At 39.6% G+C, this 17158-nt stretch overlaps 1 protein-coding gene across 32 annotated transcripts in view; it reads right to left on the bottom strand.

Annotated features, from left to right (window-relative positions):
* Positions 1-17158, bottom strand: part of DLGAP1 (DLG associated protein 1) — a 1067602-nt gene that overhangs the window by 192124 nt on the left and 858320 nt on the right. The gene's annotated exons all lie outside the window — the stretch shown is intronic.

Genomic DNA, 17158 nt, shown 5'->3' with positions numbered 1-17158 from the left:
TTGGCTTCCCTGAGTTGGTTTATCATCTGTTTGTTGTTTGTTTTTTTGGCCTTAGGAGGCACCGGGAACTGAACCCAGGACCTCCCATGTGGGAAGTAGGCACTCAACCACTTGAACCATTCCAGCAACCGCTCCTCAAAGGTTTGCTTTCAGTGGGGTCTTCCACCTGATCATAACCTTTAGTACATCATCCTTATATTGACATGCAGAGTGACACCTCCACAACATGAAAACACCCTGTTTGTGAGCTGGAGGGCCCAGGAGGCTGCACTGTGGATGTTCAGGAGGTGTCATGGTTTGACTGACTTGCAGCGGAAGCAGAACCGATCCATTCCATGAATGCTTCAGCTATTTGCTTTCACCTTTCCTTCAGTCTCACATATGAGAAAAGTGAGAACACTAACATAGGAGAAATCCAAACATAAAAGGCATTGAGAAAGATTTACCATTCTGAATTATACAGCAAAACGTGGGCAGGAGAGTGGGGATAGTATCAGTATTGCCAATAGGCTAGAATACTGCCGTATTCTGAAACTTTCACACACTTCTTTTTTTTTTTTAAAGATTTATTTATTTAATTCCCCCCGGTTGTCTGTTTGCTGCATCTTGTTTCTTTGTCCGCTTCTGTTGTCGTCAGCTGCACGGGAAGTGTGGGCGGCGCAATTCCTGGGCAGGCTGCACTTTCTTTTCATGCCGGGTGGCTCTCCTCACGGGAGCACTCCTTGCACATGGGGCTCTCCTATGCAGGGGACACCCCTGCATGGCGTGGCACTCCTTGCGCGCATCAGCACTGCGCACGGGCCAGCTCCACACGGGTCAAGGAGGCCCGGGGTTTGAACCGTGGACCTCCCATGTGGTAGACGTTCGCCCTAACCACTGGGCCAAGTCCGTTTCCCCACACACTTCTTTAGGCATGCAAATCTTTAGGCATCAGAAATTGCTCCCTAAGAAAGAACTTTAGCAGATCACTGCAAGTGCTTTTAATCACTTAAAAAGATATAATTTGATTCACAATCAATTTGAGGGGTGATAAATCTGTGTCCTGTTCAGTAATATCATCCTTCCCCCACCGCCAAGCTGTTTTTTTACTGTGTCCATACATTGTGTGATCTTCTGTATCTATTTCTCTTTTTGTCTTCTCTTCCTGTCCTTCTCTTCTAGGATTCATCGGGATTTGATCCTGGGGACCTCTGATGTGGAAAGAAGTTCCCTGTCAATTGTACCACCTCTGTTCCTGGTCTCTGCTGCACTTCATCTTGGCTCTCCCCTTCGATCTCTTTTGTTGTGTCATCATCTTGCTGCGGGACTCACTTGTGTGGGCACTGGCTCACTGCGTGGGCACTTGGCTCGCCATGCAGGCATGCTTTCTCTTCTTCTTCTTTTTTTTTTTTTTTTTTATCCAGGAGGCCCCAGGATTGAACCCAGGTCCTCCCATATGGTAGGCAGAAGGCTTATCACTTGAGCCACATCCACTTCCCAACATCATCCTTTTAAGTTTTCCTTTGGAAGCAAACCAAAACCATGCATGATTTTCTGAGATAGACTGGATTATTCCCATTATGCCAACAAGAGTCATTTTGGGAAAATACTAATAGTCAGTTATTTCTCCTACACAACTGAAAGTGAAATGGATGGAGGTACAACCCAAAAAGGAAAGCTCTGGATAAACACATACAGTTATTACTAAAGTTAATGGCAAAATCTTAACGCTGAAGGTTAGAAATAAGCTTAGGTTTGCTCATCATCTTTGAAATCCTTCTGTTACATTCCACTTAAATATAATGGAGCTATTAACAGGTTTAAAAATATTAATTGATGTATGTGGACTTTAAAAGTTGACAGACAACACAGTAGATATACTTTCTCTGTCATTCCTTCAATGAAGGTCTTACAATGTGTCTGAAGTAACTTTTCCTACAAGACAGCAACAGAGAAACACCAGCCTGTAGTAGTTTCATCCAATGCAGTGGGACCATATTCAATGGTGTGAACTCAACTGCTTTTTTCTGGGGTCTCATTCATGTCATACTCTCAAACAGTGCCTTCCAGAAAAACATATGTGAGAAAGGAGAAAAGTTGTTAGTATGGCTATTTTCACCTTTCTCCAAGTTTTTCCCTAGAGCTGTGGGAACAGGCGAGAAATGGGCAAGTGCCTCCGGGTTCTCTGTGGAAAAGACCAAGGAAAAGGGGAAGAAAAGAAAAGGACAGGAAAGAAACTGGCCAATGCTAAGAAGAATTGTCACTAATTAACCCAGGAACATCCATTTCTACCAGCACTAGGAGATGTTACTCCAAGAGGTCGACGGGGGTCCTGAAAACATTATCCTTTGATTTTGTTTCTAGGCACTTCTCAAGAGGCAAGGTTTCTTATTACTAGTTTAGAATAGATTTGTCAACCTCACTTTCTTAATGAATAACAATGATGATGATTTGCCGTGACTCTCCACAATCCCAGTTAAAGCCACTCAGCATGTCACTTTTTCTCTCTTCTAAAGAGGGCTCCCCTTTCTAAAAACGCAGGTGTCCTACACCATTATATGGTGGCTGTGACAGAAACCTTTTTCTCACCATAATTACTTGGAGGAGCTTTTCTGGCTGGAACACAGGCGAAAGCTTCAAACATGCCTCTGAGATTTGAGCTTTTGTTGGAAATAAGAACTACAAAGGCATGGGTTCATGTTTTCAAAGACACCCTAAGCTGGTTTTATGTAGCTCTATTCCCTTGTCCTAAACTCCCTTCTCCTCAAAAAACCACCTGCAACTGTGGTTTGTAAATTAACGGCCCCTGACAGCTGAAGTGAAAAACTACGAAATCTATAAAAAAACCTCACCGCTACCAATGATGGAGTTGAGGAAGAAAAGGGAAAGGATCTATTTAATATATATATATATATTTAGAATTACTTTAGAGACTAACAGAATTTAGATAAATAATCACAAAGCAGCATCTTTTAGTGATAGTCTTCAATTATACAGCCAGACCACTGTATTTAATTCAAAATTTAATTTAATCAAGCAAATGAAAAGAAAAAAGTGTTACCTGAATGATATGCTCAAGGGAGATGTATTCTTGTTCCCAAATATAACCGAAATCACAAAATGTTAGCTTTTTTTTTCTTTTCTTTTTTTTTTTTTTAAAGGTCCCGGGTTCAGAATTAAAAAAAAAAAAGATTTATTTATTTATTTCCCCCCCCACCCTGTTGTCTGCTCAGTGTCCACTCATTGTATGTTCTTCTGTGTCTGCTTGTACTCTCATCAGGTGGCACTGGGAATCTGTGTCTCTTTTTGTTGCACATCTTGCTGCGTTAGCTCTCCGTGTGTGTGGCACCACTCTTGGGTGGGCTGCGGTTTCACGTGGGGCAGCTCTCCTTGTGCAGGGGCCACTCCTTGTGTGGGGGGCACCCTTATGTGGGGGCATCCCTGTGTGGGCTGGCACCCTTTGTGCGCAGCTGCACTGCGCTGGGCCACCTCACCACATGAGCCAGGAGGCCCTGGGTATGGAACCCTTGGACCTCCTATATGGTAGGTGGATGTTCTATCTGTTGAGCCACATCTGCTTCCCCAGGGGCCAGTACTGAACGCTAGACCTCATATGTGGGAAGCTGGCACTCAACTCAGTTCCCCTGAGTTGGTTTTTTCATCTGTTTTGTTTGGTTTTTCTGTTTGTTTGTTTTGTTTTTAGGAGGCACCAAGAACTGAAACTTGGGACTCCCATGTAGGAAGCAGGCACTCAACTGCTTAAACCACATCCGCTTCCTATTTCTTTTTTTTTAAAAAAGATTTTATCTATCTATCTATCTATCTATCTATCTATCTATCTATCATCTATCTATCTATCTATCTATCTATCTATCTATCTATCTATCTATCTATCTATCTATCTATCTATCTATCTATCTCCCCCCTTTCCCCTCCTCCTGCCCTGCTGTTTTTGCTGTCTGTGTTGTCTTCTCTTCTCATTTTCCAGGGTTTGATCCTGGAGACCTCTGATTGGGAGAGAGGTTCCCTGTCAATTGTGCCACCTCAGTTCCTGGTCTCTGCTGCGCTTCACCTTGACTCTCCCCTGGTCTCTCTTTTGATGCATCATCATCTTGCTGCATGACTCACTTGCATGGGGCACTTGTGCTGCCACTGGCTCACCATGCGGGCACTCATGAAGGCACTGGCTTGCTGTGCGGGCAAGCCTTCTCTTCTTCTTTTCTCACCAGTAGGCCCCAGGGATTGGACCCAGGCCTCCCATATGGTAGGCAGAAGCTTTATCACTTGAGTCACATCTGCTTCCCCCCTATTTCTTTTTTATAATAATATTTCTTTTTTATTTTTAAAGAAAAGTAAAACATGTCCACTATTGGAAACTTAGAAAATAAAGAAAATTATAAAACCATCTTTGGTTCCAATACTAAAGACAAGCACTATTAATATTCCAGTGCTTTCCTTCCAGTTTTTTTCTGGGCATAATTTCATGACATAGTTCTGAACTGTGTATGTATGTATGTATGTATGTATGTATGTGAATTTGAGAAAATTTTGCCCATTACTTCTTCAAATATTCTTTCTGCCCCTTTCTTCTTCTCTCTCTTTCTGGGACTCCCATAATGCAGATGTTGGTATACATGTTGTCCCACAGGTCCCTTAGGGTCTGCTCATTTTTTTTTCAATCTAGTCTCTATCTGCTCTTCTAACTGTATCATTTTGATTATCCTGCCTTCTACTTTGCTGCTGATTCTTTCTTCTCCCTGTTCAAATTTTCTGTTGAATGCTTCTAGTGTCTTTTAACCTCCATTATTGTATTTTTCCTTTTTAAACTTTCTCATTCTTTTTGTTCATCATCTTTTTTATTTCCTTTAATTCCATATCCATATTTAGTTTATTTTGGCCCATATTTTCCTTTAGCTCGTTGAATTGATTTAGAAGACTTGACTGAATGTCTTTGCTAGTTTCACTGTCTATGTTTATGGCAAAGTTTTAATATATAATTTTTTCTCCTGAATGAGGCATTTCTTCCTGTTTCTCTGTATGGCTAGCATTTTTTTTTTTTTTTTTTTTTTCTGATGTCTGGGCATTTGATTATTTTGATGAACTAACTCTGGAAATCAGTACCTCCCTCTTGCCAGGGTATTTAGTGTAGATTGGCTGTGTGTTAAGGTTTTTTTCCAATGCTTGGTCCAGTGTATACTCAAACTTTAGAGCAGCCTGTGTTTAACAATTTGGATTTTTTTCAGGTCTTTCTGCACCTGCCTCCTGTCCTGGGCATATGCAGTAACTTTTATGAGTACAGTATTATACGTGACTGTTTGAGCTCCAGGAGATGATTTCCTTTCCTTTGTTCCACTCTGGGAGTCCTGGGCGGTTCTCACTGTTTTTATACAAATTTTCCTCCCCGGCTAGTATTTGTTCCATCATCTCCCATAATCTGGGCCATCTTTTCCCTCTGGCTTTCAGCTCTGGGTCTGTCTTACAATGGTTCATCTTCTTATAGTGTGGCTTTTAAGTTTCCAGTAACTTCTGCATTAGGTGAGCCTGAGACCTATAGAACCATTGTTCAAAAACACTTCATTTTTTTTTTTTTTTTAGGTGCACCAGCAATTAGGGACCCAGCTGGGAGTGTGCACCACTCTGCCACAGTTCTCTGCCACAGTTCTCTCTGGTTCCTGGGAGACCGCTTTGTATGAATGCACACACTGACCGCTAAGGCCCCACCTTGGGCCTGGGTGGCTTTGGGTTCCTGTGCCTGAGTGTACGTGGGACTTAAGTCCCTGCTGTGGGTGGCTCTGGGGTCAGTGACCACAGCAGGAAGTGTGCGGGCTAAAGCACTCCTGCTTTATGTCACTTATACCACGCGGGACTGAGTTTGTGGGAAATGGTCTGGACTGGCAAGCCTGTACCACTCCCCTACCTCTCTCTCTCTCTTTTTTTTTTTTTTTGTGGGCTTTTTTCCTTCCCTTAGATTCAGCATTTGTGGAGACTTTCTTCAGTCTCTGTCATCCTTCAGAGTTCCAAGTGAGTTGAATCTGCCTTTTTCTTTAGCTTTCTCTAAGGAGAAATGTTCCTGGGGATATCTTATGCTGCCATCTTGAAGATGTCACTCCGAGTCTCCATTTTTGTACCACAAAGAGCCAGGTAAAAATACTAATTCAGTTAAGTTCTCATGTATCTTGCCTCTTGTTAGACATACTACTACAGTTTTATTTCAGAATTGATTAATGAATTTAATTTTTTAATTTTTTAAAATGCATGACTTATTCCAGCTAAAGAGTTTGAGGAAGGAATGAGTATTATTCATTTTAAAAATGTGCTAGCACTGTGCATAGTTCTAAATTTATAGTAGGCTCTCAACATATCTTTGAGTTGAATTAAATGTTTACTTTGAATGTCTTTTTAAAAATTTTATTTTATTTAAAAAAATTTTTTAGGAGGAACTAGGGATTGAACCCAGGATGTTGTACATGGGAAGCAGGCATTCAACTACTGTGCTATATTTGCTCACCAGAATGAAGTCTTTTAAACAAATTAAAAGATCATGGGGAACTTCCAATACTGGACCAAGTAGGAGTAGATGTACTTTTCCCTATTCCTATTTCCCTTATACCTTATATATAAAACAAACATGAGAAGATTCTAAAAGGTAGAAAGAAGCAGGCAGATAGGGACTTTAGGATCCAAGGAATGATACAATTGTGAGTTCTCTGGGTTTTCTTTTGGCCTTATGTGTCCTAGACTGGATGCTGGAGAAGCTTGCAGCCCAGAAAATCAATGGAAGAGACAAAAAAGGACTCCATGGAAAGCATGTTCTTTCTAGCTAAAGGACCAGGAAAGGGGCAAGCTAACAAGATAGATGATTATTATCTAAAATATTTGGAAGCAACAGTGGTCTTATCCCATCATCTCCAGGAAAAGGCCAATGGGAGATTAGGTGTCTGACCATGCCTGGCTACAACAAGCCACGCCAACCCCCACCAGAATGGTAGTAGAGAAGACAGATGAGGAACTGAGACTTTTATTACCATTGGCATTAACAAGCATCCTCTAACCCCTGGTGTTGAATGGGATCCTGTGCCTTCAACACCACTCCTAGAAGTAGCGAGGCTGCCCAGTGTCAAAGCAGGCCTGCTAAAACAAGATGTAAATAAGATCCAGAGTCTTATAATACCCACATGTCCAAGGTACAATTACAAAGCATGCATCATATCACAAACTAGAAAAATCTTACCCTAAATGAGAAAAAACAATCAACAGATGCCAACATTGAAATGACACAGATGTTACAATTATCTGACAAGGGTTTCAAAGCAGTCATCATAAAACTGCTACAATGAACAGTTAAGAACACACTCAGAATACATGAAAAAATAGACAATCTCAGCAACAAAAGAGAAAATATAAAGAAGAATCAAATGGAAAATTTTAGAATTGAGGAATGTAATAATTAAAGAAAAAAACTCAATAGATGGGCTCAGCAGCAGAATGGAGAGGATAGAGGAAAGAATCAGTGACCCTGAAGACTGAACAATAGAAACTACGCAATTTGACCAACAGAGAGGAAAAAGACAGAAAAAGTGAACAGAACCTCAGGGACTATTGTTACTAGACTCCCAGAAAGAGAAGAGAAGGAGGGTAAGGGTAAAAAATATTAATAGAAATAATGGCTGAAAACTCCCCAAATTTTGCAAGTTGACAAAAAAGGAGTGAATACAATACACTTTTCTTTCCTGCAATTTTCTAAATTATGTTTGGCATCTAAAGCAAAAAGTAAAATATTCTGCGAGGTGGATCTCAATGTGTGTAGAGCAAATATTTAAGACAATTATAAATAAGGAGGGAGAAAGGGATTTAAAGGGAGGTAAAATTATTATACTTTATATATTTCATTCAAATTGGTAAAATGTCAAATTCAGTAGATCTGTGTGGTGTTGGAATAGTTCTGTATATTCACTGGAGTGGTGGTTACAGGAACCTACATGTGATAAAATGTGAACTATCCATATATATATTGTGCCAATTTCAATTTTATAGTTTTGATACTGCACTATAGTTACCAAGATGCAACCTTTGGGGGAAACTGGGTGAAGGATTCAAGGGACCCTTAGGTACTACCTTTGTAACTTCCTGTAAATCTGTAATTATTTCAAAAATTCAAAATTCAAAATAGAAGAGGATGGAAAAAGATTCTCTGAAAATGATAAAACAAACAATGTCTCATTCTGATTCTCTGACTATAATAACATTTTGGAAGAGAGGTTTTTCAGAAAGTAAAGTAGATCATGTGGGCTTATTGATTTTCTTCAATTTTAAAATTTCATTGAGAAAGGGTATATGCAATGGAATAAGAATGTCAGAAGGAAAAGAATTTCATCAAGACTTGTCCTATAAGAGAGATAGGATGGCAGTTCTGCCAATAAATTCAGAGTGAGCTTTTGTCTTGCCACATCTGATATCCCTTGTCAGAGACACACCTCTAAAGTATGAAACTGGTTAAACAATGTTAATTTTAATAAAATTATGTATCACTTTCAAACCATACAGCCATAAATGTATTTTAGGGATTAAAAACTACCTACATTTTGACAGGTTGTCATATTTTTAGAGATAACTTAGACATTATTTTCTGCTATAAGTTAAATTACAGGTTATTAGAATTAGTATTCTCAGCAGTTCTCACAATTTATAGAAAAGGCGTATGTTGTTGGAACTTTCATGATAGCAGAACACGATAAGAAAGCTTTCTTAACATTCATAGCTACATAATGATTATTACAGTAAATACTAGAATGTTTCTTCTTTGCCAATATAGTGAAATCACAGTACTATTTATTCATTCTGTTCTCCTCTATTTTTAATCAAGGATACTTGGCAGCAGTAGAAATTTGCACTGAAAGCTTGACAGAAAGTCAAGTAGCAGCAGTAATAGATTGAAATAGAAAATGTTGGGTCCTGGGTTTACCACCTGAAGCCAAATAATGTTGCTACATAAGTGGCTATGTGGCATTTCCAAATGCCAGTATTAGTTACATGTAAAGTTTTCAATTGCTATGAATTTTTATATCCATTTAAGTTCATTATGTACAGAGTCAGATAATTCTGAACTATGAATTTTTTTTAAAAAATGGTAGTTTCTTTCATTTGAAAACATTGTCTATGGAGACATTATAAAGATAAGAAAGTGAATTTTTAGGTTTTGTGTTTTCAAGTCATTATTTTTGGGGAGAAATTTCACATATAATAAATATGCACATTGAAGGAAATGGATTTTCTAATTTGTGTTTTCTGTATAATTTTTGTAACCAGGTGGTTAAAGATCACATCTTTGTTTTACAACTCAATCGAGAGACTAGTCAGATCAGGATTAAATTACAGTAGTTTCTTTTTTTATTTTTATTTTTTACTTAACGCAAGGGCAGAGATCCTTGCTCATTTTGTCAGCCACAAAACAGAATTTAACACCTGCTTGGTTTACCACATGAGTTGGCAAAAATCCTTTTTTTCCATTCAGTGCTTTCTAATAATACTCCAACTAGATCAAGGGATGGGGTATTTGATCTTTTAAATCCATCATTATGTCAAAATGGCAAAGTATAATATGAAATTTTAAAACCCAGAGCATATTTTCTTTTATAGGCTTTTTCTTTATTTCAATTTCTCTCTATTTATTATATCTGTAATTTAGCATTAAATAGACATGTTAGTTAGACAAACCAACATTGACCATGTCAATAACATATGAACAAAAAGTTGCTTTAAAAAGAGGGGTTTTCACAAATTTTTTGGAAAACAGGTTTCAAGCATGGAAGGAGCTGAATGAGTATTTGTGGGAAGAAAAAATGACAGAAAAGAGCTCCTACTCCCCTTATGCCATAAACAAGTTTAAGTAAATTATTTCAGGAACACTGTGTTCTATTAAGCATTTATTGATAGGGAAGGAGAATTTAAGAGCCTCCTCTGCTACTCACTAGCTGTGGGGCTTTGATCAGGTTGTGTAAACTCTCTAAGCCTCAAGTTTTGTTTTCTGCATGAGAAAATGGTAATATTATTTCTTGTGTCAGGGAGCATTTGTTAGGATTGCGTGAGACAACTTGTGCAGCTGGTTCATCATGCTTGTCCAATTGTAAGTGCTCATCATTTTCATTGTTTTTTTTTTATTTTATTTTTATTGTTAAACTAACCCAGATGGAGAGATTTAACATGAAAGCCAAAGTAGAGGCATTCTCATTTGTAATTTGCATGGTGTTTTCTTATTAAGTATCTCATACGAACATCACAGCTATACTCAAAGGCTCGTGTGCCAGAAGGCCTTGTGGTACTTCAAAGTTTGCCAACTGTGAATCCTCAAGTGCAGAAAGGTGAACTTGAGGTGCTGTCATAGACCACAGTGCCAAGGCTTGGGCCATTCCTTTTTCAAGAGATGACTTGTCCATTTTTGAAACAATGAGAGCGAATGTAAGCATAAGATGTTCTTCAGACTTTTTATTGTGTTCTGGGTCATATTTCTGTTCCAATATAGAGGAATCCCTCCTATCAGTGCCTCTAGGAAGAAAGGAAAAGCCATAACCCAAAGTCTTCTGAAAGGGAGTTTTCTCAGATTTAAACACAGGCTAGTTACCTCACAAGAGGAGTTGAGTGTAACACAAACCTTGCTATTTTTCATCTGAGGCTCCTATCATGGAGACTGAAGTCTCCAGTTCTACTTAGCTGTTTTGAAGCGACTGAAGGAAGGGAACCTCATTGGCGGAGGGCCAAGAAACCAGTGCAGGGATACCTGATTATTTATTACTTAATCTTATCTCCAATAGAAAAGAAAGAAAGGTGCTTTGTTCAAAGGCCTCTGACTTTCGTCAGCTTCTTCAACTTCTGAACTTTTCCTTCCTTGTTTTATAAAAAAATAATTGTTTTATAAAAAACAATTATTAATTATAGTGCCTGGCAGAAAGGAGTTTTCTCTGAACTCTAAGAATTTTCCAAAAATAGTGATTAATGCTGGTAAGAAAGGCAGACTGAAATCTCATTTTTACACATGAAGAAAGTGAAGTTCAAATTCCCTTTATAATCAATGCAATAAATAACTTGTAGAGCAGGGTCCCAGAGAGCAAAGGATTGGAGCTGGGAAATCTTAGTTTTTATTCTGATTTTCCTACTTTTTGGGACTCAGTTTCCCTACCCTAAAATGAATTCAATGGATTACATCTGAGTGGCAAATTTTCAGTAAAGGCCAGATAGTAATTATTTTCAGCATTGCAGCCCTTAGGGTCTCTACTGGTACTACTCAACTTAAGTGTTGAAGAATGAAATCATTCATAGAAAATATGTAAACAAATGGGCATGACTGTGTGCTAATAAAAATTCTTTTTATAAAAACAGGCAGCCAGTAGGGTTTGGATCGTGGGCTGTAGTTTGCAGTCCTTTGGACTAGATGATGTAGAAGTACCTTCTACTGCTAATATTTTATAGCTCAACTTGTTTTAATAGCAGTGCTACTTCCTCAGGAAAATGCACCTTGATTATTTGATCATCTGTTGAATAATGCCGCTTGTGGCCATTTTAAATATTTTTCTGCTTCTCTCTCTTTTCTTTCTCCATTATTGAATGCCTACTATGTACACTATAAACTATTACCATGTTATGCTGCTTAAGAACTTATATGCTTGGGGTTTTCAGGCAGGGAGTGAAGGTAAGTTAAATGTGATTTCTTGGATGGGATGGCTGACAGAGAACGAAGGCCCAGGCATTAGCCCCAACCTCGGATGATTAAAAGTTTAGCTGGTTTTGCTACTGGGAGCAAGATTTAAGGAAGAGTGGCAGAGCTGACAGGAGTAGAGATTTTGTAAACTGGAATATGGAAGAATGTGTCTCGACTTAGGGGTAAACATGATCTCCTCTGTTAGCAAAATCCAACTATAAATATCACTACAACCCAAGCTATAGCCAACAGGGTCAACTCTGTTGGCTCCCTTGTTGGAAAACAGCGTCTGCTCACCCCCGGGGCCTCTTTACCCTAAATTCTTATGCCCCTTCCTGGGTAGCTACACAAAGGTTGGGAGAACAGTTCAACTCATCCATTGTTTAAGAGATTTCCCTAATAATGAGAAAATAACATAGCACAAAGGCCAAGTTTCAAGGGTAAACATGTGGTAAATGAACCTCCTTACTCTTTACAGAAATTATATTATTACTATGTAAAGCTCATTTGAAAATCCTATAATTACAAAGAGAAATTTTTTTAAAAGATCAGGGACTCATACATCATGCTATTTTTCCTATTTCTGTCAAAGACTGATATTTTAATGCAAATAGTATATAGACTTTTAAAATGATAAAGAGAAATGTAAGAGTCCACCAAAGGGGTGCTGACACAAAGTACCAGAAATATGTTTGCTTTTTTCTTTTTTAAGATTTATTTAGGGAAGCAGACATAGCTCAACTGATAGAGCATCTGCCTCCCATATGGAGGGTCCAGGGTTCTATACCCAGGGCCTCCTGACCCTTGTGGTGAGCTGGCCCACGTGCGGCACAAGGAGTGCCGTGCCATGTAGGGGAGCCCCATGTGCAAGGAGTGTGCCAGGCAAGGAGAGCTGCCCTGCATAAAAAAAGCGCAGTCCGCCCAGGAGTGACGCCGCACACACGGAGAGCTGATGCAGCAAGATGACACAATAAAAAAAGAGACGCAGTTTCCCAGTGCTGCCTGATAACACAAGCGGATGCAGAAGAACACACAGCGAATGGACACAGAGAGCAGACAATGGGGGGGGGGGGGGGAAGAGGAGAGAAATAAAATAAATCTTTACCAAAAAAAAGATTTATTTATTTATTCCTGCCCTCCCCCACCCCATTGTTTGTGCTGTCTCCTTGCCTTCTTTTTTTTTTTTTGGGAGGCACCAGGAACTGAACCTGGGACCTCCCATGTTGTAGGTGGACACCCAAGGGCTCGAACCACATCTGCTTTCCAATGTTGGCTATTATTAAGAGTATTTATTTGGGGTAATAGCTTAGCCCCAAGGCTGTAGAAAGTCCAACTCAGGGTAATGTAGGAGGTACTTTCTGACCAAAGTCAGCTGCCTCACGTTGAAGCAAGATGGTGGGTGATCTCTGCCAGGTTTCACCCTTCCCCTCTGAGCTTCTCTCTTCCTCTTGAGCTTCTGTGGGCCCAGTTTCTTCCTGATCTCAGCTGCAGCTGGCAGAGGGCTTGTCTCCCAGGGCTTCCTCTATCACTCTCAGCTCTCTTCCCAAGATTAGCTGTACGCTATCAGGCAAATGGTCCATCTCTCCCTGAGGCTTTAGCTGTTTGAACCTTCTCCTTCCTGTCACATGGCAGGATCAAAAATGACAAAGTTCTCTCCTCTGTGTGTCTTCTTGAGTGAGTGTCCATTTATATCAGACCCACCAAGGGGGCAGGGACTCAACCTGAGTCATGCCCACTGATGTGGCTGAATCAAAACTCTAGTCTTATCAGGTAATCTAATGAATTTAGTGCACTCAAAGGCTATCACACCCAGGGGAATAGATTAGTTTACAAACATAAATTTCCTCTTTTTTGGGGATTCATAAAATAATCTCAAACTGCCATAAGCAAACTATCATAAAATAATCTCAAACTGCCCCGCCCCCATACCTACCACTTGCTGGGTTAACCACTGCAAAGAGTTTGTGTCCTTTCTGAAGTTTTGTTTCTATACATTTACAAATGTATGTCTGTGTATCTTTCTGGGTATACATTCACTTCTGATTATTAGGCAATGTATCTACCTATTCATTTTAGCTCTATCACTAGAGACAAGAATGCCTTGTGGTAATTCTGGTAAAGCTTTTGATAGATCTTAGAAAATGTTCAGGGTAGGAAGTAAAAAAGAGATGTCTCACCTTTAAATATACACAATTGCATTGGAGGCAGGTTTACTCGAATACTGTGAAGTGGAGGCCTGAGTATATTTCATATTTCAGGCACGAAGTTCTCCTTTTACCTGAAATACTCAGGGGACTGAGGTTAAGGTGTTTGTTTTCCTACAGTCATTAGGATAATTGCCTCACTTTTCATTTTACTTTTCTAGAGTAGTCCGATCTTAACCTAACAGTTTTAGGTACAGTGATTTATATAACAGTTCATTGAATCTTTTGGGTGGAGAGATATCTGTGATTAAAAAGCTGGGAGAATATATCATTTTACCATTGTCAGATAAACCAGAGTCAATTAAAAAAAAAAAAGGGAAGCAACACTGTAATGAATTCTCCATCCCTGATTTGCCAAGACAAGTCCCTGTTAGGCTTCACTCACCTTGCAATAGCTAGAGGATCTCTACGGCCGCTTCGAGAGATCGTCCCATGTGGTATCAGACACTTTTTGGGACTTTTGCCTATCTGGGGTTTTATTTTGCTAATACAATGAATGGACAGGGCCAGAAGAGAGAGGCTGAATAGTATATTTCGTTGAAAATTTGAACAATAAAGATGAGCTGACACGAAAATCAAAGACAGAGAATGTGGATTGCTGTAGGGAGAAGTTATATTTGATAAATGTAGTTGACAAAAATGAATACTTTTTGTGAAGAACAGGAAATATTTAAGGAAAAGTGGAATCTGTTGTGAGCATCCAAGAATGATGAGCAAAGGAAGAGAAGCCAGAGGAGAAATCTCTGTCAAGTCCTACTAAACATACATTTCAGTCTGTTCAGTATCTGGGCAAAGACAATTAAAATTAGAGCAAAGTAATTTCCTGATTCCCATAGACAAGTGCATCCTTTTTTAAAAAAATGAGTAAGACCTGTGAGAAAACAGATTTCCTATATTTTTTACAGGAAATTATATTTGATTCAATGTAAGAAGGAAACCAGTAGAAGAAGGAAATTAATATGATGGCACTTGATCAGGTGAGAGAAAAGGAAAAGGCAAGTGTGTGGATGTGTGTGTAAGCAAGAGAGGAGAGAGAGAGGAGAGACAGAGAGAAAAGGAGGACACAGAACACAGGAGTGTATTGGGAGGAGTAGAATGACCCTGTAGGACCCAGGAACTCATTAAATCGTAAAATAATGGTTTTTTTTTAAAAAGAAAAATCTATGGTATAGTCAAACTGTGAAAGGTTATATCAGAATTCCTAAATTTGCACTCTTAAACATCTGATAAGCTTACTTAGAGTCTACTGTAATGGTTTTATTATAGTAGTTGTTTATTTTTCCACTGTTGTAAAGATCATAATATTGTTTAGTTTGTTGATTTAGGGTGATGTCAAAAGCTGTCCTGTGGTGTCATTATCCCCAAATCCTTAATATTGAGGAATGAACAAACATAAGGGGGAATGCAAGTATGGACTAGAGTAGACTTATCATAGCAATGGAAGATTTGTATCATTGATATAAAGGCAGTGGCCACCAGAGATTCTGAGGGGAGGGAGAGCGAAGAATGGATGTAACATGGGAGCATTTTTTAGGACACCACAATGACAGATATGGGCCATTACACGTTTTGTCAGAAACTATGGAATTGTGCAGTGCAGAGTGCAAACTATAGTATAGACTGTAGACCTTGCTTAGTAGCAATTCTTTGATATGTTTTCATCAATTGTAGCAAATATACCACACTAATGAAGGATGTTGCTAATGGGGGAAAGTGGGAAGGGGAAGAGGGAGGGGTATACGGGAATACCCTATATTTTTTATGTAACATTCATGTAATCTAAAGCTTCTTTAAAAAAAAAGCTGCTCTGTGCAAAACCATGACATTTTGTGCTTCACCACCTGTGGCTGCAGCCAAGTCTGGAGCCTCCCATCCAGAGAACTGGGGAAGGGTGTGTGTGTGGGTTCAGTACTTAGGACTGGACACATGGGGCCCAAGGCGGAGCAGGTGCAGCCATTTCCAGTGGGGGGTGGGGTTGCCGTGCATTTGTCCCCATAGCAGTTACCTTCCATACAGGGCAGGGCTTCAGGCTAAAGCCCCTCAGATTCTGTTTAGATTCTAAATGCAACAACACAGGATACCCTCCTAGGCCTTATTCATTTCCTTCTCTGAAAAAGGTTGCCAGATTTAGCAAACAAAAACGCAGGGAGTCCTAGTTAAATTTGAATTTCAAATAAGTAATTTTGTCATATTAGTATGTTCCATGCAGGACTTGGGATATACTTACACTACAAAATCATTCACTATTTATCGGAAATTCAAATTTAACTGGGTACCATGTATTTTATCTGACAACCCAATTGCTTGTACTCCGGGAACTTCCAGAGCATCTGGAAAGGATCTCAGGAAGGTCAGAAATGTAGATGTTCAGAGTGAAGAGCCTGAGGTCAGAAGGGACCTCTTTCTAATGTAAGGAAAGAGTCCCCTGAATGACGAAAACACAATGTCCTCTGAGATGTGACCAGAGAACCTCTCATCACTTTATCCACATCGTTCCCTGTTGGGGAAACTCCAGGGCAGGACGTGGGCCAGTGACCCTTTCCTTCCTAATTCTCCACAGGGTACTCCTTAGCACTTCTGGGGAATGATCTGCATTTTGTGTATCATGGAACGACTTCAACAGAGAAGAGCACACTGGCAGGCAACGGCATCACTGCAGAGAGGAATGGACCAGACACTGGGAAAGTGTTGTGGGAGTGTGAAAATGGGAAAACACCAAAAGACACAGTAATAAGCTCGAGAAACAGGGCAGACCTACCAAACTCCACTCACTGTGTGAAGGCAGACATGCACATCAATATGCTCATGAAGGATTAGAAAAACAGAAATCAAATCTTATTTAATTTGTCAATCTCGTTTGTGGCTTTTCTTGGAGAATTTCCTAGTGAGCAAAAATGTAAATACTCTGGTCTGGTGGGAGCCAGCCAGGCCCAGGGCTGCTGAGCTCCCAGTAGCCAGTGCCAAGTCCAGAAGTACCCCTGCCCTAACCCTGACCTTACTTTGCACTGGCCACAAATGAACTCCTATTGTTTCACCTTAAATAGGTTTTTAAAAATTCCTATCTCAACTCCAGATCTCTAGTTAGAAGGATTTTAACTCAGATTTGAGGACCTGTTAATTTTTAAGCCTGCAAAAGATCTGGCCTGAGTGATAATTACTGATATTTGATACACCTAAAACTAAAATAGAATAGCAGGACATTCTGGCACAGGTTTTGCCTTCTACTTTATTCACCAGCATTTATCTTGACTCTAGGTTTGCTGGTCTTGTAGAACTACTCTGT

The sequence above is a fragment of the Dasypus novemcinctus genome, chromosome 16 (genome assembly GCF_030445035.2).
Source record: "Dasypus novemcinctus isolate mDasNov1 chromosome 16, mDasNov1.1.hap2, whole genome shotgun sequence".
NCBI classification, from domain to species: Eukaryota; Metazoa; Chordata; class Mammalia; order Cingulata; family Dasypodidae; genus Dasypus; species Dasypus novemcinctus.
The sequence above is the reverse complement of the archived record's forward strand: the minus strand, read 5'-3'. Positions and strand labels throughout refer to the sequence as shown.